Raw genomic sequence first — 25,173 nt, forward strand, 5'->3', positions numbered from 1 at the left:
CCAAGGTTGCACCTGCAAGATAAGCCAGGCACACAGTGAGAAATATAATATTAATTGTGCAGAATTCTGCCTCAACCACGGTCCCCACCTCACGTGACCAAGCCGAACTTGATAGGGTGCCAAGCCCAGGAGGAAGAAGGCGTCTGAATCCCCCCGTCTCAAGACACAGGCAGATACAATTAAGCGACTCAATGGACATCTGCGGCGGTGGGAGTAGTCGGCCTTCCTGCTTATGAATAAATCCTCACATTGTCTGCACATACCCATAGTGAAACATTGTTGCAAATGACAGGTGCACTGCGAGCTGGGAACAGCGATGGTCCCAGACTGGGGGGGCTCGCGGGTGAACCAATCAGAACATGGGACCCTTATCACTGACGCCATTAACATTGACCAATCCTCAGGGGTCTTCATGTAACAATTTTTATGTATCAAACTGAAGGGACAACCCAAGTATACCACCTGACTGACCCTTAACCAATAACCCCGTCCTCTATATGTATGCTATACTAACCTTACCACTCGGGGAACCAATCCAGAGTGGCGATAGGTTTTTTGCTAATTTTGCTAAGGTGACGCAAGTAGCGCGTCATGCTAAGGTAAAAAGGGCCTGCGAGCCCCACGCTGCTGAGTGTCAGGACGGACGCGTACGATCCTTGGCCATCCCTGCCGTTTTGTTTAATAAACAGCAGAATCACCTTGCTTCTTGCGTTTGTCTCATACTCTATCTCTTTGGGATATACGGGAGGAGTTGGGGCCTCCCTGCCCGGAGGTCCGCGGACGGCCCAGCCGGCCCCAGGAGAATTTACCCCCCGACAAGTTGGAGGCACTGCTGAGATCTGTTTAAGGTCCGCTTTTATTTTTATTTTTCCAAGTGCTCCCGTTGCGAGGAGGCCCGGCGGCGCGGCCCCCTCTGCCGCTGCCCCCTTTTGAGGACTACAGGACCATCGCGGAACTGCGAGAAGACCGGACAGCGCAATCCGGATATTGGCCCTCGGGAGCCGGTTGAGAAGTATCCCGCCCGCGGTTGGCGAGTGTCCAGACGTAGTCCAGACGAGGGGAGGTGGCGAGCCGCTTGGAGGGGTGCACGCAGTCGAGCGGCCCCGCATCAAGAGAACTTGGTGAGTATGCCACGCCCAACAAGCAATGTGAAATTGTGAGGGAGGGGGGAGGAATTGAATACGGGAGGTGGGAGGTGTTGCACAGGTGCGCGGCGAAGGTTTGATAATTTAGTGTTGGCAATGAAATGAATGGTAGCCGGACGAGTGCAAGAGCAGTCCGCTACGTTACGGGAGAGAAGGGGGGCGGAGCACGAAAACATCACGTGCGGCCGCTCATAGACACTGATTGGCCTAAGTTGCGACCACGTGTAAGGGTGTGCGGTTTCCTACGATTTAGCAATTATTGATCAATGAGTAGATGAGGATCCCTATTGTTCGAGCAGGAAACTCGATAGATAGATGACGTTTCCCTGTAGGCGGTAGCTAGCTAGTTGCCCAATACGGAAGATAATTGGCTGGTTAAGCCCTCCTGTCGAGGGGCGTATCACACGCGAGGCGACGCAGTGTGCGCAGTCCAATTATATTATTGATTACCTTGTTCCAGGAGTGACAGGAAGACAGCTATGGGGTTAACGGAGGTAGATTGCGAGTGTATTTTGGACTTAAAGAATATATGAAGAACTTACCAGTAGTCTGAAGAGATCGGTGACGTCACCAGCAGGGCTGACATAGGACATCTCGAGAACCAGGCATCTTTTATTTTTGAGTGGCGGGGAGGAGAGCTGTGTTAAGGGCGTGGAAACGGAGGTAAACGGTAATGAGTTGATCGGGGGAAGGCGAAAGGAGGTACGTGGCTGCGCACGGAGCACGCCGGTCACGGCAAGTGCAGAGGAGGGAGGAGGAGCGAGTGAAAGTAGGACGGCGGTATAAGAACGTCACAGCCGCAGGGGGCTACGTGCGCCTCGGCCGCAGGGGGCCGTAAGGGTGTTGTATAAAGGAAGAAAGGAAAGAAAAGAATATACAAATGTAAATACTATATTTTACTAATTTTTCCTTAGCGGACTATCGCAAGTCCCCAAACTTACGGGGCCAGGTAAAGATACAAGGCTGTATATTGTAAACTGCTAGTGAGATAACCGCTACCAAATAGGGGAAGGGTGACAAGTGGAGCGCTACTATGTCATACGGGACAGGATTGGGGGGGGTGGGGGAACACCCTCACTACCCCGCTGCAACACATATGTAAAGCACTATCACCCCATAGGGAGAAATTGATCAAGTACAGCATAGAATGGACACAGGGGACGGACAACAAAATGACGACACCATGGCCGCCTAATGGTAGCTTCGATCCATATACCCAACACTCATTATTAAACCATCTGCACAATACATATAAGGGGAAGAAGTTAACGCACCACGTGGAGGTGTTCAACTTATGGAGGATGTTCCAAGGGTCCCGACCAGGACCGAACGGAATGTTCATTGTAGGGGAAACAACGGGAGATAAGATTAAGGAGGAGGGAGAGAATGGGGAAAAGGAAAGTGAAGGAACACAGAACACGGGGAAAGGACAAGAGGGAGGAGAAAAGAGTGACAACTCAACCGGAAATGAAATAAAAAAGGAACAGAGCGACGATATACCTCTAGCGATGGTAGTGAAAACAGAGGGAGGGGGGTTGTATCCTTTAAGAGAACTAGGGGAAATAGCAAGAGAACAATTAAGGGCGGCTGAGGGGTACTCGAACCCGGCATACAGCCCGCCTCCATATACAGTCACAGGTGGCCACACGGAAGGGGAGCGGAGTAGTAGAACGGGATCAGCCCATGGGAAGATACTAGTAGGGGAGGGGAGGACTGAAGAAGAGCAGACTACGGACATAGGAAATGATGAGTGGGTAGCTGCGCAGATACTATTAAAATTACGAGGTTCATTAACAGGAGAAGAGAAGGAGGTGGTGAGGAAAATGGAGGAGGATAATGGCAGGGAGAGTGAAATGGAAGGGGAAGAGGGGAAAGGAAAGGGGGAAGAGCCGTTAAGACAAAAGGAAGAGACCTTGGAGGAAAGATTAGCAGAATTAAGGGATGAACAGAATGCACTGATCAAGCAGCTCGAGAGGGGGGAAAGAGAGAGAGCACGGGAAAGGAAAGAAGGTAAGAATGAGTTGGGAAAAATGAGAGAACGAGCTGAGGAACAAAGGAGAGAAGCCGAAAGGTTAAAGGCAGCGGCAGAAAGGGTATCAAGAGCAGCACTGCACGACAGGAAAAAAGAGGAAGAGGAGAAAGAAAAAGAAATGGCAATATGGAAGAGGAGATTACTGTCAGAAACGACAAGGAAATACGAAGAAGGGAGGATGATAGAGAGTATATTAGAAAGGGAGAGAGAGAGATGGGAAAGGAAGAAAGAGGATGAAAAGATATTGGAAAAAATGAGTTGTGAAGTAATGGAAGAATTAAAAAAGAAAAGAGAGGAAATTGGGAGAGGAATAGCGGAGATAAACGAAGGGGAAAGAGAAGATAGGAGGGGGGAGAGTGAAGTAAGGAGGAATGTATATAGAGGCACTGAAGTAGCAACAACATCGGCACAAAGGGGAGCGATTAGCAAAGAAGAAAAGGGAGGAACGGACCTAATAGACTTAAGAACAGTAACGATTAGGGGGAAAAAGACAGATTGTGGGTTGCCATTCACGAATGACTTTTGTAGTGAGGAAGAAGAAGGAATGGAGAAGGAAGGAAGAAATAGTGAAAGGGAAAGCCTAGATAAACTATACACCACCCGGACAAATAAAGACTCACCATGGATCTGCGGGAGAAAGGAAGAACTGCAGAGAAGTGAGGAGGGGGAGCATGGAATGGCGGAGGGGCAGACACGTGAAGCTACACCGTCACCGTCCCGTCATGCATGCTCCACCACCCCACGCCCATTACGTGCAACATGCCCATCTAAACTCGCGCCCTTCACAAACGAACTGACACCCTATGCAGGAAGGCTTAGAGACCTCCCTGGACGCAGGCAGGGAGAACGAATACACACGCCCACAATAAATAAAGGAAATGATGAAAGAAGGGGTAGTGGTGGAGGAGAAAGAGTAAAGACCAGGAGAAATATGGACGAAGCTGACGATGTAGAAGAGACGGAAGAAGAGGAGGGGTGTGAGGACTCGATTTTGTGGAACCCAGGGGGTAAAACGGGACACAACTTAATGCCTCTTCTAGAGAGGGGAGGGGTTAGACCACAATACGTCCCTTGGAAGCATGCAGACAAGGAAAATATAAAATGCAGACTCCCATCATTAAGTGGAGGTGCGGGTAAATGGATATATGAAATGGAAAAACACACCGCAGGACAGAAGTTGGCAGTGGGAGATGTAAAGGGCCTTCTCATATCAATATTAGGTGATGCTGCGGATGACATCTGGAAGAGAGCGGGCTTCCCCGGGGTAACAATAACAAACACATCTCACGATGGGGCACCATTCGCAAACTGCAGACATGCATTATGGCAGGCACTGAGGGTACAGTATCCGGACACATCGGACATAGGAGCTATTACCTCGCGCAACATGCGTGAGAACGAAGATCCTGTTGATTATATCCAGGAAATTCAAGAGAAGTGGCGTATGGAAACTAGAGAACAATGGGACAAAACACCAGCAATATTCTATCATATACTAGTACAGGGGCTCCCAGAAGCAGTCCAGAAACAACTGAAGAAAGTAGTGGGGTGTGAAGAGAAAAACAACCGGTTGGGGGTGTCTGTACTTCTGCTCTCTATATGGTAGAGGAGAGGCACAGAGGACCCCGGCCAAGATTCTCTAATACGGTAGCAATGGACGAGCAATCAAGGCCTAGCTTCTCAGGAGGTGATGGAGGCTGGTTCTTAAGTACAGTGTACCCCAAGCCCCCACAAAGGAATGTCCACACACTGTATTGGTTAGAACACAGTCTTTATATAATCAATAGTCAAGGTTATGTACACTTATCACAATAACTCACTTTGTACTCCGGAAAATCAACAATGGCAAATATTTACAATTCTAAAGTGGTACCACCCCTTGTACTAGATCTTCTTAAAGTGCATCAAAAATACTGTAACAATGTCACACAGATCAATAGAGTGAAACCAGCAATAGAGAGAGGAGAGAAAATAAGATGGTTGAGCAATAGGCAAGATACTGGCCCCCTACCACTAGGCACAGTTCTGTGTGGAGATCCCCCCACCTGGGCAACCTGTAAAATAAAGATATAGCACAAGCCCAGTCCATATATTGTTCTGCAAGTCTTATTCCCTCCTATAATGTTTTTACCCCCCCAATGTACCTGGTGGAGTCGAGTTCTTCGAAGAGGCGTCGACAGATCCTTCTTGAGCGACCCCCTTTCAAGCGGGAGCCACGGATCGTTGAGAGGTGTTGAGAAACGTCGAGGAACTCGGTGTTCGGCGACGGGGAATCGACGGCCCTTCTTGAATGCCTTCCCTTTCAAGCGGGAGGCACGGGGCGTTGAACGTCCGTCGACAAACAAGGTAGAACGGCGTCGATGAGGCGGCAGCTTAGTCCGAGCGGTGCTCGTCGGCGTCGGAGCGTCGGCGTCCTGCAAGGCAGAGGCGTGCGGGGCACCTCGGTGACAATAGTTCTGGACCGCAAAGATTGTGGAGACGGAGGCCCAGCAAGGGCGTCGAGTCGTTCTAGTCTTTGTGGTCTTCGGGTGGCGGGAAACCCACCGGCAGGTTTCTCCTCGGCGCGTTGGTCGTCCTCGACTTTCTCCGGCAGGATAAAGCGGTCGACGGTGCGGACGAGGTAGTCCTTCGATTCGAATGTTCTTAAGCAAGGGAGCGGACGGCTCCGGTCGTCGGCGGCACGGCGTCAAGTGGTTCCCACGGCTGGGCAACACAACTTCGACGGGCCTCCAGCGGTTACACAAACCTGCGAACCCTGGTCGACGGCAATGGACTTCGACGGCGTCGATGTCCGGGTGCTTCACTTCGATCTCCTCGGCAATCCCGTCTCGGGTCGGCAGCCTTTCGAGGGTCTGTCTTCCAGGGCGCTTCGGCGAAGATGGAGCGGTGCTCGATGGTCCCTCGGAGCACGGGAAGAGGGCGCCTTACCAGGTCCTCTCTCTGGTCAGTCTTCGACGATTTCGGCAGCCTTCGGATCGGTCGAAGCAAATGCCACAGCAAGTCTTCTTCTTCCAGCTGGACGTCGAGGATCAGCAGTTCCAGTTACTCTTAGAGTGGAGACTCAGCTCCAGGACGCTTCTGAACGCTTCTGAACGTTCCTGAACCCCCTGAACAGTGGTGAGAGGTCCCCAGATATACTATTCTGTCTCTCATCCACACTGCTGGCATACACTCAGCAGCCAATCATACAGAGGGGCATTCATGCAGTCAGTCAGCCAATCAGGCACACAGTGCATTCAGGCCACACTCCTCCCTTTCAGACACTCACAACAAGGAATGTGGATTGGGACAAGTACCCAGCCATTCAACACTACACACTGCATTCAGGCCAGTTTCGGGCAGGGCTGTCTCAGTCTTTGTCTCTCATGCCAGACACCAGACAACCACAACAAGGAGTGTATATTGGTCACACACTGCATTCACCCAGGTCCCACCCACAGGAGGTACCCACAACATACAGTCACTGGGAAGGCTCCAGTCAGTCTAGCTGGGCCTTCACAACAACACCATATATGGAACTTCCACCCAACAGCCAGTCAGGGGGAAGGGACAGAGTCAGGGCTTCCCAGGACTTTGGGAAAACAAGGTAACAGGCAATAGAAAGCAAGAGGCCACAGGGGCCATCTTGTTTCCTATCAGGAATCAACTGATCCCAATGGCAGGGCCTGGGTATCCCAAAATAGAGGACACCCAGAGCACCTGTCAAATTCAGCATGGAGCTGCCACCAGCCCATACCCTGCTCTGTGGGCCACCCACAGGTGCCCAAAAACATACACTAGGGGCACAGGGTTGTACCCCTACCCATGGGTGCCATAAGGGTATCCCAGGGGTCTGCTCACCAAACCAAAAGAGAGAGCTGCACTGCCAGGAGTCCCACATGGACTCCTGGGCAGAAAACATGACAGAACACACGATAAAAAGCAGTAAAGGACAAGGATTCAGAGGCCCTGTCCCTCTGATGCATTTCCAGCATCACAGTCGCCCCCCCCCAGACTGAGGTGGAGGGTGTCTAATCTCCCACGGGATAGACACCCTCATCCAGACGGTCAACATACCTTCTGGAAAGGCCATCTGCATTATCGTGACTCTTCCCTGGTCTGTGCTCTATGGTGAAGTCTAGCCCTTGCAGGCTAATGGACCACCTGAGCAATTTCGGATTCTCACCCTTCATCTGCATAAGCCACTTCAGGGGCTTATGATCTGTTTGGACCTTGAAGGTAGCCCCCGTAAGGTAGGGCCTAAAACGCCTAAGGCTCCAAACTATGCTAAAACACTCCTTTTCAACAGTAGCCCACCTAAGTTCTCTACCCTTGAGTTGTCTACTGATGAATATGATAGGATGTTCTCTCCCTTTGTCATCTAACTGGGACAAGACAGCTCCAATTCCGGTGTCGCAGGCATCCGTCTGGACGATAAAGGGTCGGCTGTAGTCAGGCGCACACAACACAGGTGCCCTACACAGACTTTCTTTTAAGCCATCAAAGGCCCTCTGACAGTCTTCGGTCCAATTAACCTTCCTAGGCTGTTTGGGTGAAGTTAGAGCTGTCAGGGGTGCAGCTATGGTCCCATAGTCTGCCATGAAATTGCGATAGTACCCAGTGAGGCCCAAAAAGGCTCTCACCTGGGTTTGAGTAGTGGGAGTCTCGCAGTTCTGTACATCCTGTACTTTACTGGAGAGAGGTTGGATTTGACCCCCTCCTACCTCATGACCAAGATAGGTAACTTTCCCCTGAGCTATCTGGCACTTGGTGGCCTTGATAGTGAGGTTAGCCCTTTTCAAGGCCTGCAACACCTTATCCAGATGTGTCAAATGCTCTTCCCAGGTGGAACTGTAGACGGCAATGTCGTCTAAGTAAGCCACACAAAAGGCTTCCAGCCCACTGAGCGCATGATTGACCAATCTCTGGAAGGTGGCAGGGGCATTCTTCAACCCAAAAGGCATGACCCTAAACTGGTAGAGTCCCTCAGGTGTTGAGAAGGCCGTCTTTTCCTTGGCCTGGTCCGTCAGAGCTATTTGCCAATAGCCTGAGGTAAGGTCAAAGGTGCTCACAAATTTGGCAGCACCTATGGTGTCCACGAGCTCATCAGCCCTGGGCAATGGGTGCGCGTCAGTTTTGGTGACGGCATTGACTCCTCGGTAGTCCACACAGAACCTCCAATCCTTGGTACCCGCCTGGGAACTTGCCTTGGGGACAAGGACCACTGGACTGGACCAGGGACTGGTTGAGGGTTCAATAACACCCAGATCCAACATCTTGGTGACCTCAGCCTGGATGTGGTTCTTGACGGTATCTGACATACGGTAGCACCTGCTTTTGACAGGCACACTGTCACCAGTGTCAATTTCATGCCTACACCACGGTGTAAGGCCTGGCGTCAGTGAAAACAGAGAGGCATACTGTTGGAGCAAAGCCCTGCAGGCCCTCTGTTGCTCTGTTGTCAAATCTGGAGAGAGGTGTACTCCCTCCACTGAGCCATCCTGAGGGTTGCTATGCAGCAAATCAGGAAGGGGCTCACTCTCATCCTCTTCTTGCCCTGAAGCTAGCAAGAGACATGAGACTTCTGCTCACCGGTGGAAAGGCTTGAGCCTGTTGACATGGAATATCTGAGGGGCTACCCCAGAGGCTCCCATGTCAACCAGATAATTGACTTCGCCCATCTTGGAGATGATCCTGAAGGGTCCAGTCCACTTGTCTGCCAGAGCTCTAGGCTTGGTAGGCTCCATCACAAGGATTTCCTGTCCCGGAGTCCAATCCATTTGCGAGGCTTTAAGGTCATGCCAGTACTTATTCAATTCCTGGCTGGCCTTGAGATTTGCTGTTGCCTGACCCATCATCTGTGTCATCCTCCGTCTGAGGCCTAACACATAGTCCCCCACTTGCTTGGCGGGACCTGGAGGGGTGGCTTCCAAGCCTTCTCTGATCAAGGCGAGGGGCCCCCTCACGGGATGTCCAAAGAGTAACTCAAAGGGGCTGAAACCAACACCCTCTTGAGGTACCTCTCTGTAAGCAAACAGCAGGCATGGCAGGAGGAGATCCCATTTCCTCCTTAGGGGTTCTTCCAAAGCCCCTAGCATGCCCTTGAGAGTTTTATTAAATCTCTCAACCAGACCATTGGTCTGGGGGTGGTAAGAGGTGGAGAACTTGTAGGTTACCCCGCACTCTTTCCACATGGTTTTCATGTAACTAGACATGAAGTTGGATCCTCGGTCAGAGATAACCTCCTTGGGGAATCCAACACGGGTGAAAATGCCCAGGAGAGCCCTGGCAACCGCCTTTGCAGTAACAGTCCGAAGGGGTATTGCCTCAGGGTACCTGGTGGCATGATCTACCAAGACCAGGATGAACCGATGTCCACCTGAAGTGGGAGGGTCAAGGGGACCGACGATGTCGATGCCCACCCTCTCAAATGATGTGCCCACCACTGGCAATGGCTGCAGTGGGGCAATGACACTACCTCCAGTCTTGCCAGACAGCTGACAAGTTGGGCATGTCCTGCAGTGGGACTCCACCTCTACTCCCATCCGTGGCCAGTAGAAATGGGCAGAGAGCCTCTGCTTAGTCTTCTTGGTCCCAAGATGACCAGCCAAGGGCACCTCATGCGCCAACTGCAGTAGGAAGGGCCTGTAAACCTGGGGTACCACCAACCTCTTGAGGGCACCAGGTTCAGGCTTAGTGGGCTCACTAACAAGGAGCTCACCCTCCCAATAAATCCGGAACATCCTAGGCACTTCTCCTTGTGCCTGGGACAGGGCCTGTTCCCTCAGTCCCTCGAGAGAGTGGCACTCTTTCTGTCCCTTACAGAAGTCTGCCCGGGAGGGTCCCCCTTCAGCTAACAAGCATTGAAGGTCGGGATGATCCTCCGGGTTGAGAACCTCTCCCACAGGAGAGTCTTCTGTCTCTTCTCCCACAGGAGTTGAGTTTGGGTTTTCCACTGGACCCAGCCCGTCCGGAGCATGGATCCCAATGGGTGCTGTCGGAACAGCAGGAAGAGAAGGTGTTCCCTCCACAGAGGTGGCCTTCTTGGTCTTCCTTCTTCTTGCCTTAGGCCTCGCCTTTGGCTCGGGTACCTGACCCACAGCCAGACCCGGTGTCACCTGTGACCTAGTGACGGCAGCAGCAGTCATGGGAAGACCATCCGAGATCAACCCCAACTCTACTAGATCATTTCCTAACAGAATGTTAGCAGGGACATTGTCCTGAACCAGGACAGGAAGCTTTGCTGTCTTGTCTCCAATCATGAGTGTGACTAAGGCTACAGGCGATAATTTGGGAGGCCCACCAGCTAACCTGGTGGTTTGCAGAGGAGCACCTTCATAGTCCTCTGGCTTGAGCAGGGTCCTGTCCACCACTGTCATGCTTGCCCCAGTGTCTCTCAAACCAGTAGAAGGCTGGCCATTCAAGAGGACACTTCTCAAAAACCTACGGGTGTTCTGTGGGATAGTCGCCAGTACTTCTGCATACTGGTCCCAGGCCCCAAGGGACACTAAGGAAATCTCTACCGGAGCACCAAAGGTGATCCCGGTAGAGGAGGGGAGGACAGTGGCCTCCACCTCAGACACGGGGTAAGGGTAGGTCAGGCTGACAGCCTGTACTCCAAGTGCCTTACCTTTACACTTGGAGTCACCCGTTTTGTGATCCAGAGCCCCACAGTCCCAACAAGCGCCAGGAGTGCGGGGTACGGTACTGGAAACACTGGGAGCCTGCTTTGCAGCAGGTGGACCACTACTCTTATTCCCACCCACAGATGACTTATCCCCACTAGATTTATGGGTCTTAGGAGAGGAAGGTTTTGGTTTACCCGACTGTGAATGCTTCTGGGACTCCTCAGCTTTCTGAGAGGTCCCCTTTTCTTTGTCCTTGTCCTTCCCACTGGAGTCCTTAGGGGACACCCGGTGGGAGACCCACTGGTCAGCCAACCTAGCCAGCTTGAAGGGGTCCAAAATGTTCTGGTCAGCCACATACTGACGCAGCTCTGGTGAACAGGCTTCAGAAAAATGCTCAAAAAACAAGAGGTGGGACAATTCAACAAAAGTCTTAACCTTGTATCCATCAATCCACCCCATCATGTTCATGTGCGCAGCACTCACCCAGTCAACCCAAGACACATTCTCTCTTTTCTTAAAATCCCTGAACTTTCTAAGGTATTGGGTAGGTGTCTTGCCAAACTTGGCAATCAAAGCAGACTTCATACACTCATACTGACCCCTTTCTTCCACACTCAGCTTCAGAATACAGTCATATCCAGTTTGAGGCACTCTGCTTAACAAACACTTAGCCCAATCTCTTTTATCAACATCATGAATCGCACAAGCCATTTCAAACGCTTCAATCCATTGGAGGATATCTGAACCCTCCACAAATACACCAACCAAATCTTTCATAAACTTGGTGCTGGGGACCTGACACTCTCACTGGTTTTAGCTGAAGTCTCCACTCTAGCTTTCTCTAGCTGGATTCTCTGACATTCAGTGTCCTGGTTCTTGAGTTCAGGGTCCTTATTTCTGAGCTCCACTTGTTGAGCCAACTCCTCTTTCTTAAGTTCAGCATCTATTTCCAACTTGCGGTATTCAAAGGCCAATTTCATCCTTAATAACTCAAGCTCCAAGGAATTGCTGGGGTTTGGAACAGAGGCAGCAGGAATGGCGGCATTCCCAGAAACAGATTCAGCAGAAACCCCAGGGGCAGAGTCCTCATTGGTTGCATTCCCCCCCTCATCAAGAGTTTCACCATCAGTCTGGTAGTCCACCAGGGCAGCTATCAGCTCAGCCCTAGACTTATCCATAAAGTCTAACTCCCTGGCTTCACAAGCACTCTGGAGAGCCTCCAAACTCATCCGAGTCAATTTGCCATTTGCAATAGACTCCATTGTTTGTAATGCAGTTATCTTGTACACAACTAAACCTTAATTTAATAAAGTGCGGATATCCTTTGTAAGTGGCACGGTTATACACTGATTCTTAAAACCATAAGCATCCCACCGCTTGCCACCAGTGTGAAGAGAAAAACAACCGGTGGGGGGTGTCTGTACTTCTGCTCTCTATATGGTAGAGGAGAGGCACAGAGGACCCCGGCCAAGATTCTCTAATATGGTAGCAATGGACGAGCAATCAAGGCCTAGCTTCTCAGGAGGTGATGCAGGCTGGTTCTTAAGTACAGTGTACCCCAAGCCCCCACAAAGGAATGTCCACACACTGTATTGGTTAGAACACAGTCTTTATATAATCAATAGTCAAGGTTATGTACACTTATCACAATAACTCACTTTGTACTCCGGAAAATCAACAATGGCAAATATTTACAATTCTAATGTGGTACCACCCCTTGTACTAGATCTTCTTAAAGTGCATCAACAATACTGTAACAATGTCACACAGATCAATAGAGTGAAACCAGCAATAGAGAGAGGAGAGAAAATAAGATGGTTGAGCAATAGGCAAAATACTGGCCCCCTACCACTAGGCACAGTTCTGTGTGGAGATCCCCCCACCTGGGCAACCTGTAAAATAAAGATATAGCACAAGCCCAGTCCATATATTGTTCTGCAAGTCTTATTCCCTCCTATAATGTTTTTACCCCCCCGAATGTACCTGGTGGAGTCGAGTTCTTCGAAGAGGCGTTGACAGATCCTTCTTGAGCGACCCCCTTTCAAGCGGGAGTCACGGATCGTCGAGAGGTGTCGAGAAACGTCGAGGAACTCGGTGTTCGGCGACGGGGAATCGACGGCCCTTCTTGAATGCTTTCCCTTTCAAGCGGGAGGCACGGGGCGTCGAACGTCCGTCGACAAACAAGGTAGAACGGCGTCGATGAGGCGGCAGCTTCGTCCGAGCGGTGCTCGTCGGCGTCAGAGCGTCGGCGTCCTGCAAGGCAGAGGCGTGCGGGGCACCTCGGTGACAATAGTTCTGGACCGCAAAGATTGTGGAGACGGAGGCCCAGCAAGGGCGTCGAGTCGTTCGAGTCTTTGTGGTCTTCGGGTGGCGGGAAACCCACCGGCAGGTTTCTCCTCGGCGCGTTGGTCGTCCTCGACTTTCTCCGGCAGGATAAAGCGGTCGACGGTGCGGACGAGGTAGTCCTTCGATTCGAATGTTCTTAGGCAAGGAAGCGGACGGCTCTGGTCGTCGGCGGCACGGCGTCAAGTGGTTCCCACGGCTGGGCAACACAACTTTGACGGGCCTCCAGCGGTTACACAAACCTGTGAACCCTGGTCGACGGCAATGGACTTCGACGGCGTCGATGTCCGGGTGCTTCACTTCGATCTCCTCGGCAATCCCGTCTCGGGTCGGCAGCCTTTCGAGGGTCTGTCTTCCAGGGCGCTTCGGCGAAGATGGAACGGTGCTCGATGGTCCCTCGGAGCACGGGAAGAGGGCACCTTACCAGGTCCTCTCTCGGGTCAGTCTTCGGCGATTTCGGCAGCCTTCGGATCGGTCGAAGCAAATGCCACAGCAAGTCTTCTTCTTCCAGCTGGACGTCGAGGATCAGCAGTTCCAGTTACTCTTAGAGTGGAGACTCAGCTCCAGGACGCTTCTGAACACTTCTGAACGTTCCTGAACCCCCTGAACAGTGGTGAGAGGTCCCCAGATATACTATTCTGTCTCTCATCCACACTGCTGGCACACACTCAGCAGCCAATCATACAGAGGGGCATTCATGCAGTCAGTCAGCCAATCAGGCACACAGTGCATTCAGGCCACACTCCTCCCTTTCAGACACTCACAACAAGGAATGTGGATTGGGACAAGTACCCAGCCATTCAACACTACACACTGCATTCAGGCCAGTTTCGGGCAGGGCTGTCTCAGTCTTTGTCTCTCATGCCAGAAACCAGACAACCACAACAAGGAGTGTATATTGGTCACACACTCCATTCACCCAGGTCCCACCCACAGGAGGTACCCACAACATACAGTCACTGGGAAGGCTCCAGTCAGTCTAGCTGGGCCTTCACAACAACACCATATATGGAACTTCCACTCAACAGCCAGTCAGGGGGAAGGGACAGAGTCAGGGCTTCCCAGGACTTTGGGAAAACAAGGTAACAGGCAATAGAAAGCAAGAGGCCACAGGGGCCATCTTGTTTCCTATCAGGAATCAACTGATCCCAATGGCAGGGCCTGGGTATCCCAAAATGGAGGACACCCAGAGCACCTGTCAGATTCAGCATGGAGCTGCCACCAGCCCATACCCTGCTCTGTGGGCCACCCACAGGTGCCCAAAAACATACACTAGGGGCACAGGGTTGTACCCCTACCCATGGGTGCCATAAGGGTATCCCAGGGGTCTGTTCACCAAACCAAAAGAGAGAGCTGCACTGCCAGGAGTCCCAAATGGACTCCTGGGCAGAAAACATGACAGAACACACGATAAAAAGCAGTAAAGGACAAGGATTCAGAGGCCCTGTCCCTCTGATGCATTTCCAGCAATACATGGGGATGGAAGCAAAAGCATGGCCAGAAATACAACTGTCTATAGTCCATCATTGCAGGACATGGCAAGAAAAAATGAAAAAAAAGGAAGAGGATAGGAAAACGGAAGAGGCGAAACTAGTACAGAAGAAACTCACTAAATACACGATGGAAGGCGCACTAATAACTACACCTGCCACAATAACTCAAAGCCCCACACAAGTAGTGGCTGCACAAGACCACTCCCAAATACAATCATCGCAGACTGTAACACAACAGATGCCGCCACTCCAACCATACACGACTAACATGGGAGGAGGATACTCAACGCCAGGAGCTGGGTATTATAATTACAACAGGGGAAGGGGAGGAGTAATGAGAGGGAGAGGATACGGATTTAACACACAACAACAGGTGGGGGGACTTAGAAATTCCTACCCCACCGGGTACCCAGTATACCAGGACAACACAGGAAGCTTTCCATGGCAGAACAGGGAACCACCGGTGTGTTGGATTTGTGGATTGGTGGGCCACATGTCACGTACGTGTAGAGTGAGACCAGGCACACCGTTGTGGAATGAACAGGGACAACAAGAGCTCCCACAGGAACAGCAGGGCATCCAGCAACAGCAGACATTGCAACAGGGAAATGGACAGCAACAACTAGTAACACAACAACAGCCACGGACATACCCACCGCCTCAACAACAGGTAGCGATTACACAACAACCCCTAGCACAGCAAGTACAGCCACCTGCACAAGTCCAAGACCACAACATAACCTCAACCAATACCCAACTACAGCAAACACAACTGGGTAGGGTGACAGTGCTGGGACACAACCCTTACACGGGAAGTGGTCAATCATTATACCCCCAATAGTACAGCCCACAGACGACCTTGGTGTGTCCCATCCTGTCAGTAAAACCTAATAGTGCGGAGGAACCACGCATAGAGGTAACGATAGGTGACAAAAAATTATCATTCCTTGTTGACACCGGGGCGACCCGGTCTTGCATAAGGGAAGGTAATTTAAGATGTCAGGTGAAGCCATGAACACCCAAGGATTCTCTGGGGCTAGGGGGTTGGTTCCCTTTACTGATAACATTCCCTTATCAATAGGGGATTATGACATGTCAGTCCCACTTTTATATTCTAGGGCCTCACCAGTAAATATAATGGGGAGAGACATAATGAGCAGGTTGAATATGACGATCTCCTTTACGGAGGACGGCATAATTTGCTCCACTCCAGGAATTAACATGCTCACTGCGCGACAGATCATGCAGGCATACTGTGGACAGACAGTGATTAGGGCTGAGCCAGTAGATGGTGAACTGTTCCAGTACGGGACGGACATGGCATTTGCATGGGTGCCAGGGATAGAGGGAAAGATCTGGAGGAGGCCAGCAGCCTACTTGTTTAGACCAGAAACGCCAGCCAACGAACCAGAAGGAAAGGTGATTTCAGTGGACATAGAGAGCATTATAGCAACCGCTGATTACATTGCAGTGCATGCCCAAGAGAGAGAAGGAAGAGCGTGGAGGGCAGTGATAGCACTAGCAGAGGGATGTAGACTCACCCAGGTGTCAGATGAGGAGCTCTTCTCAGGAGAAAAGGAAGAAGGTGAAATGGTATTTATGATGAGTGTGGAAATTTGGCTAAGGGTGACATACAAACAAGTGGCACAGAAAATTGCAATGGCACTTGAGGCACCCACGTCCACCCCAGTTCCCTTTTTTGAGGAAGACATGGCAAAAGTACCCACATCATTATGGACTACTAGCCCCTATGACGTGGGGTGCATAAAAAGCATAGGGGGGGTAAGAATAAAATTAAAAAAGGGTGCAATACTCCCCAGAGTAAAACAGTACCCACTATCAAAAGAGGCAGATGAGGGCATATATGAAACAATAACGGCCCTTATAAATAATGGCATACTGGTCCCATCAGAATCTTCATGCAACACAGCTGTATACCCAGTGCGCAAGGCTAAAGGGGGATCTTGGCGCTTCATACAGGACCTCAGGCCTTTGAACAACATAGTGGAAGCAGAATACCCCATAGCAGCAAACCCGGCCACAATATTGTGCGGCATTCCGGCAGAGGCATCACGGTTTACAGTGATCGACCTTAAAAATGCCTTTTTCTCAATACCACTGCACCCAGACTCACAAGATCTGACAAGCTTCACTTACAGAAACACAAAGTGGAAACACACCAGACTGCCACAAGGGTACTGCGAGTCACCCTCAATATTCAACAGAGTAATACAGATGGATTTGGGTAACATTGAGGTAGAAAGCACAGTGTTACAGTATGTTGACGACATAATCATTTGCAGCACAAACGAAAATAGATGCAGAGAGGACTCAATAAAGATGCTGACAATATTGGCTGAAAAAGGTTACAAGGTGGACAAGGAAAAGCTACAATACTGTCAGGAACAAGTACTTTACATTGGACAGCTCATATCCCAATATGGAAGACAGATTGCACCACAAAGAGCACAGGCAATTTTAAAAACACCATTGCCACAAACAGTGAGAGAATTACAGCAGTTCCTTGGCCTGTGCAACTACTGCAGAGCATGGGTATTTGATTACAGCTCATACATAGGACCCCTACTTGAGGGGTTAAAAGAAGCTAACAAAGCGGAGAAAAAGTTGAGGTGGACAATGGAAATGAAAGAGGCTTTTGATGAACTGAAAGATGCAATATCAACCGCTCCAGTACTGGCCACCCCAGATTATGAACGACAATTTTTTATATTTTCACATTGCGACTCAACAGTAATGAAAGCAGTGTTGGCTCAAAAAACAAGCATGGGCTACCAACTAGTAGCGTTTTACAGCGGCCACTTGGATCCCGTGATGCTAGGTCATTTCCCTTGCGAACAAGGTCTCGCTGCAGCTGCCTTTGCGGTAGAGAAAGCATCAGCAATCACCATGGGGTGCCCAACCACACTATTTGTGGAACATGCACTATTTGCAATATTGAACAAGCCTAAGTCCACACTAACAACGCAGAGGGCGTCAGGTTATGAGATAATATTATCTAGAGCTGAACTATCAATTGTTAGATGTAGCACGGTCAACCCTGCAAGGTTTATAACAGAAGCAATTGAGGAAGGAGACTATGCACACGATTGTACAAAGGTTACTGAAATGTATTCATGCACTAGAAGGGTTGAAGAGAATGCACTAGACGGAGGTGATCTCTTGTTCATTGATGGGTCATCAACAATTGACCAAAGTGATGGGATTAGGAGAACTGGGGCAGCAGTGGTAAAAATGACAGAGGTACCGGTGTGTGTGGCGATGAAATGCGTACAATTACCACAGCATTACTCTGCCCAAGCAGCGGAATTGGTCGCACTGATTTTGGCGTTGAAGGAAAGCTTTGACAAGCGAGTGACCATATATTCCGACAGTGCATATGTCACATCTACTGTCCATTCTGGGTTGTCCAAGTGGAGGAGAAGAGGGTTTAGGAGAGCTGACGGCACCCCAGTGCAACATGCCCTCTTATTAGCTGAACTAATTGAAGTAATAAATGACCCCCAAGAATTGGCCTTGGTCAAATGCACCGCACACACTAATGGAGAAGATCATATTTCAAAAGGGAATGCAGCAGCAGACGCACACGCGAAGTATGCTGCATATTTTGGCGAGCTATGGAACCCCCCAGAGTCAGAGAGAGGGAGAGGGAGGGGAATAGCTAAGGAGCTGTTAATAAGAGAAGGGTACACCCATCTCCCAGCCACACAGATTATGGAGCTACAAGCGGCTGCACTAATGACAGAAAAAGAAATATGGGTAAAAAGAGGATGTACAATGTCGCCAACTGACGCACTATGGCACCAGGGTAGCACTGGAAAGATGGTAATGCCACTGGCACTATTGAACATCGCCCTGAGCCAACTACACCACCCAGCCCACACAGGCAAGGAAGTCATCGCAGCACGAATTAGGGAAGATTGGTTCTGCCCCGAGTTAAATTCCCATGTGTCAAATTTTGTCAGCAATTGTCTCACATGTCAGCAGTTCACGGCCGGTCACACACTGAAGGTGATAAAAGGTACTATACCCCGGCCAGAGGGACCCTTCCGACACATCCATATTGACTATGTTGATATGATCAACGTATGTCAAGGAAATAGGTATATGATTGTAGTTGTGTGCCCATTCTCGAGGTGGATCGAGGCAGGGCCCTGCTCACACCCAGATGCATTCCGAGCAGCTAAATTCCTAGTGAGGGAGGTCTTCCCCAGGTGGGGAGTGTGCGAAATACTGCGGTCAGACAATGGGCCGCATTTCGCCAATGAAATGTTCCAGCATATCACGTCCTTACTGAACATCGAGCATAAATTTGCATGTGCATATCACCCGCAGGCCAACGGTATATGCGAACGCCTGAATGGCCTATTAAAAGAGGCAATTGCAAAAATACAGCAAACAACAAAGAAGAGTTGGCTGTATTGCCTTCCGCTAGCCCTATTTGAGTTAAGGAATAGACCAGGCTCCGACCACCACCTCACCCCTCACGAGGTGGTGACCGGACGCCAAATGCGCCTTCCTCTGATGCCAACATCAAGAGCATTTACCGACCATGAGAGTACTGCAAGTGTCCTTGGTGATGAAATGTACCAATATGTGTCTTCTTTGATTACTAGTGTAGTGTTTGTGTCTCAACAGCTCGAGCGCACGCGGGGCGGGTCTAAGAGTGATCAAGAAGACGCGGATGAAGAATTGGAAAAGGAAAAACTGCGCAAAATTGCCAAAGGTGACCACGTACTACTCCGCAATTTCAACAGAAAGTGGAACAGCCCACGCTTCACTGGCCCCCACCTGGTAGAGGAGGTATCAACGAGAGCAGTAAAGCTACAGGACAAACGTGCTTGGAACCACCTACACGACATAAAGATCTGCAAACTCCAGACCCGCCCTAGCATCACCGACAGGGCCATTGGAAGAGCAGCAACAGCGTCGCCAACGGAGGAAGGGACTTCTACCGCAACTAACGGCCAAAGTGTCCCCATACCCTGCCACCCCCCTGATTCCTCAGAGACAACTGCCGAAATAAAGAGGGGTAATTACCATACCGCCCACCCCATGGTCACACGTTCAAAGAGTAAAGAAACCACTACCAGTTGAACCCCAAACCCTCTGCCCATTGACCCCCTACCCACTGCTATAATAACCCAACTGAAGGACATTGTTTTGCACATACACATGTAAACACTTGAATGTTCTCTTTTTTTTTCTCTCGCACATGCAGGTACGGTGTATTATTGTACTGTTAAGAAAACAGATAACTAACAAAGTTCACTGCCCAGGAGGAGTAGATGATACCCTCAGACAATAACTACCCTGAAGAATTATCGCACCAATTTGTCTATTACATAAAAAGGCCAAAGCACCTGAAAAGGAGGAGGGTACGTGTCTACTACACAGCACTTCTCTTGGCCATAGAACAATCAATGCCCCACATCCAACCATACTTGCCTGTCCTAAGAGATAGATCGCTTAGATTGGCGTGGGAACAGCTCTTCGCCTGGGCACTGAACGACTACTTGATAGGGAGAGCTTGAAAACAACAACTAACACTAATAACAAGCATATTGAGAATTTTCAGGCGGGCAACTTTAACGTCGCAAGAATTAGCTGCCGGACTGCAGCAAGGTAAGAGCAAAATGCCGGTGAAACTAGCCTCTGTAATAAAGATGATAGGGATTTTGATGATCACCGGGTTTGTGGCTGCCTCTGTATGGCGGAACAGTTATGCTTTCAATATTTTTGCTGTACCCAAACCTAATATACCCCCACCCCCAGCTGCAACAGGTGTTACGACAGGTGGTACTAGCAAAATTCCACACAAGGGAAATAGAGTTAAACGCAGCACATACTCAGAGAATAAAGATATTGACAACTACATACAAAATTCAGCACACGTCTCTAACAACATGTGGTACCAACACATGACCAAAATAGGCAAACAAACAACAGAAGACAGCTGCTACGTCTGCTCATTGATCCCATACGCCATGAGTGCTTCCCGAACTTTTGTTGCCACGAAAATAGATGAAAAAACAGCACGGTGTATAATATACCTGGCACTGTTCCAAACAAAAGGGAGATTTCAAGGGAACACGGTGCACCTGGTATGGAAATCACGAGACACATACCCGTACGAAAATAACTTCCTTAAGAGTTATTTGAGCTACCACAAGGCTAGTTTACATGCCGAAGCATTCAGATACATAACAAGTGGCCCTGAAAAAGGAGAAACGAAGCAAGTTACACTACAGTACCTACCATGTGATTGGTACGCCACTGAAGCTCCTGGTAAACAAGGATGTTGGGAAAGACCACTGATAATAATAACAGGGAAGGTGTACCTGGGTGACAAATGGGACATAGGAGTGGTTGGCAGCAACATGATAACGAGAGAAGATACTACAACTATTGCAGAGCACAACAACAGATGTTGGATGACTTGGGTCAAGTACGTACCCATGCTAAAGTGGATAGAGAAGGATGAAGACCCAATAACAATACTGCCGATGACTGCACCTAAGGTATGCTACCAACACAAAGGAGAAGTGGACGTAGGATACAACACCAACTGTGCAAGCGTGACAGAGCTACCTGAGGGGGGAGCAGGAACAGCAGTAGTAATGGAACATTTCTGGGCCTGTGGAGAGAAGGCATACCACACACTGCCCCCTCTGTGGAATGGTGTATGCACAATAGTACACGTTAATGTACCATCACAAGTGGTGCCCCAGAAACATGTGAATGTGGCGAACTTCCCCAAAATGGATGAAGGAAACAAAAGGAAGAAGAGATCTGTACAGCTTCAGAAAGGGCCAAAGAACCGAAACAACGGCAACAACACCGTCCTGAACAGAAGGAAAAGACAAGGAGAACCTCGGACAGGAAATTACCTGTGGGGAAGGTCAGAAACAGCACTAACTTCAATCCCGCCAGAACACAGACTATTCAGCAGAGCAGCTATGTTCTTCTCCTCAATAATACATCCTGGACTACAGGCCTACGCAAACGCAAAATGGCTCCAGATAACTAGGTGGGAACTAATGATAACAATTAACTCTACAGTAAATGGATTCAACGCAATAAAAGAGGAATTGCGAGCAGTGAGGATGGTAGCACTACAGAACAGATATGTACTGGACCTCCTCACAGCAATAGAAGGAGGAGTTTGCGCGAAGATAGGACAATCATGCTGCACATTCATTCCTGCTAACGATGCTGACAATGGTACACTGACAGAAGCAGTATCACAATTGGCCCAGATGCACTCCAAAATGATGGATGAAAGTAAAGGTAAAAAAGGATGAGAGCTGGTTTTCGACGCTATGGTCATGGATGCCATCTTGGCTGTCAGATGGACTGAAGATCATAGTTGGATGCATTATTTTGGCTGGAGCTGCACTTATCATAATAAGATTTTGGAAGGCCCGGAAGGCACGCACCACAGACGAGATGATCAAAATGGTCGGTATGCACCCCTTGATGCCAGCAGATGACGGCCAACACGCAGGCACAATAATAAAAGAGAGAGAGAGGTTGCGCAACCAGATCATCACTAACCACCTGGACCCACCATCTGTGAAGCTCGAAAACCAAAGAAACCCAAGGAGCTACATAGGGAAATGGGTATACTGCACACCTGGAGGAACCTGTGTATATATGTACTGGTCGTTTGAGGACCATGTCAACCACTATGGACATTTGGGAGGAGTAACTAAAATATGGAGAGTGAGAGGAGATAAGGAAAAGGATATGTTTGTGGTCGACAAGTCGACCAGAGGGGGGACTGAAGTGGGAAAAGTGAACAAAAGGCTCCCACCAATCCCCTCTCAACCATGGCCTAGAGGATCACGGCCCAGACACCCGCCACGAGAGGAGTTTGCCCATCTCCCAGACGACCAAATACCCTGGTACAAGAACATACGGATGTGCCCACTCGCATGCCCACCCGCATGCCCACCTGCCTGCCCTGCACATGCCGACACCTGCGGCATGGATGAACTCGACTAAACCATCCAGCACCAAATCAACACATCGTTAGAGATGCCATGACGACCTAGCTAACGGTCAGCACACTCGTGCAACATACACACCGGACACTCCCACACCAATCCACACGAAGAACATACTCAGTGCTATGACGTAGGCGACGGACACACCCACGGACGTGCACCTTTATTATTTTTAACATAGGCTTTTCAAATGCAGAAACGCAAGACGCATAATGAATTTATCTAAAAAGGCTTGCTAACGCTTCTTCTAAAACCATGTACCATAATGAGGACTATAACGGAGACACGATACTGGGGATAGAGCAATATGATACCGTAACCTAAAGCGCTCTGCATCAAATGGTTCCACCCATGCACCAGGCCCAAGTAGGCCGCAAGCAAAAGCTTCCATGAACATTAAATGAGCAAGGGTTCGGTTGCTGACCCTGCAGAATGAGCCCAGTGAAAGCAGACAGTCAAGGGCACAACGTTGCAAACTCTCATTCCGCAAGCCGACGCCAAGGTCGCACCTGCAAGATAAGCCAGGCACACAGTGAGAAATATAATATTAATTGTGCAGAATTCTGCCTCAACCACGGTCCCCACCTCACGTGACCAAGCCGAACTTGATAGGGTGCCAAGCCCAGGAGGAAGAAGGCGTCTGAATCCCCCCGTCTCAAGACACAGGCAGATACAATTAAGCGACTCAATGGACATCTGCGGCGGTGGGAGTAGTCGGCCTTCCTGCTTATGAATAAATCCTCACATTGTCTGCACATACCCATAGTGAAACATTGTTGCAAATGACAGGTGCACCGCGAGCTGGGAACAGCGATGGTCCCAGACTGGGGGGCTCGCGGGTGAACCAATCAGAACATGGGACCCTCATCACTGACGCCATTAACATTGACCAATCCTCAGGGGTCTTCATGTAACAATTTTTATGTATCAAACTGAAGGGACAACCCAAGTATACCACCTGACTGACCCTTAACCAATAACCCCGTCCTCTATATGTATGCTATACTAACCCTACCACTCGGGGAACCAATCCAGAGTGGCGATAGGTTTTTTGCTAATTTTGCTAAGGTGACGCAAGTAGCGCGTCATGCTAAGGTAAAAAGGGCCTGCGAGCCCCACGCTGCTGAGAGAGTGTCAGGACGGACGCGTACGATCCTTGGCCATCCCTGCCGTTTTGTTTAATAAACAGCAGAATCACCTTGCTTCTTGCGTGTGTCTCATACTCTATCTCTTTGGGATATATGGGAGGAGTTGGGGCCTCCCTGCCCGGAGGTCCGCGTACGGCCCAGCCGGCCCCGGGAGAATTTACCCCCCATATAACAATTCACTATCTTCCCAGGTCATGCATCAAACTGCTGTGGGTGTTTGACATATTTTCTTTTGATCGTGTACTGCCATCTCGCTGTTTAGAAATACAAATGTGTTGAATTTGTGTCCACTCTTTCCCACATTTTTTCAGGTGTGCTATATACGATTCATACTTTTTTTGCTCCCTTATATTTATTGGTATCTTTTCCCTTTTCTAGACATCCACATGGTTGCCACCTTCACTCCCTGAAGAATGATGTTCTACTAATCAGGGCTTCTGAAACATGTTGGGGCTTTTTTTCTACACTACATGTAACAAATCTTATCCAAACAACATTTATTAACAGTACTGACATGGAAAATGTTACTGCTCAGTCATACATTGTATTTGACATATATGTTTTCATTTGTATAATTTTGTGTTGCCATGTGTTTCTCATCTGCGTATTTATTAACATTAGAATCATTGTATATGTATTTGCACCAACTTTTTTCCTTTTTATAATTAAGCCTACTATGGTTGGGTGGTCCAGGTGTCTATGTTGATTTCTTAATGTCTCAACAAAGAAAACCACCAGGGACTTATTTTGATTAATCTCGGGTAATCTGTGTCAATTGTCACATTACACGAGTATCCCTTTTAGGACAAGTTCTTAGCACTGGTCGCATAAAAGCCCTTGTTTTGACTTTATCCGAGGTCCCTTTCTTTTGTTCAAAGCTTATTTCAAGCCAGTTCATACTTACAAATGCATGTTCATGATTTAAAATAAACCACATTTCCCATGAAAAACTGTTAATTTGATTAAAATGTAATCATTCAAGTTTTCAAATTTGCTTCAACATCACCTGTTGTCATTCCCTCCCATTCTTTTTCCTGTATGCTGGAAAGCACACATGCTGTACTCATGTATTGAGTGCAACAGCGTCACAAAAATTGTATTGGCTATGTGTCTATTCACCAAGTCGATTGTGGCCTCATATCTAATAACATTTCTAAATCGTGTATTTCCATATATTAGAAATACAGCATTCACTTGCATTAAACAAAACTATAATTTACCATATTAATAATCTACAATGTGCTTATCTCTAAAAGTAATTGCCCCAAGATTTTTTCTTCACTTGGGAGTTGCCGCGCTGGGTTAAATCCCTTTCTCTGCATCTCTTATTGGGAGCACCCATTCTCAAGTGTTGGAGAGGGGAAACATATTTCAGACC

Source organism: Ambystoma mexicanum, chromosome 8 (assembly GCF_040938575.1).
Source record: "Ambystoma mexicanum isolate Mex_15411 chromosome 8, UKY_AmexF1_1, whole genome shotgun sequence".
NCBI lineage: Eukaryota > Metazoa > Chordata > Amphibia > Caudata > Ambystomatidae > Ambystoma > Ambystoma mexicanum.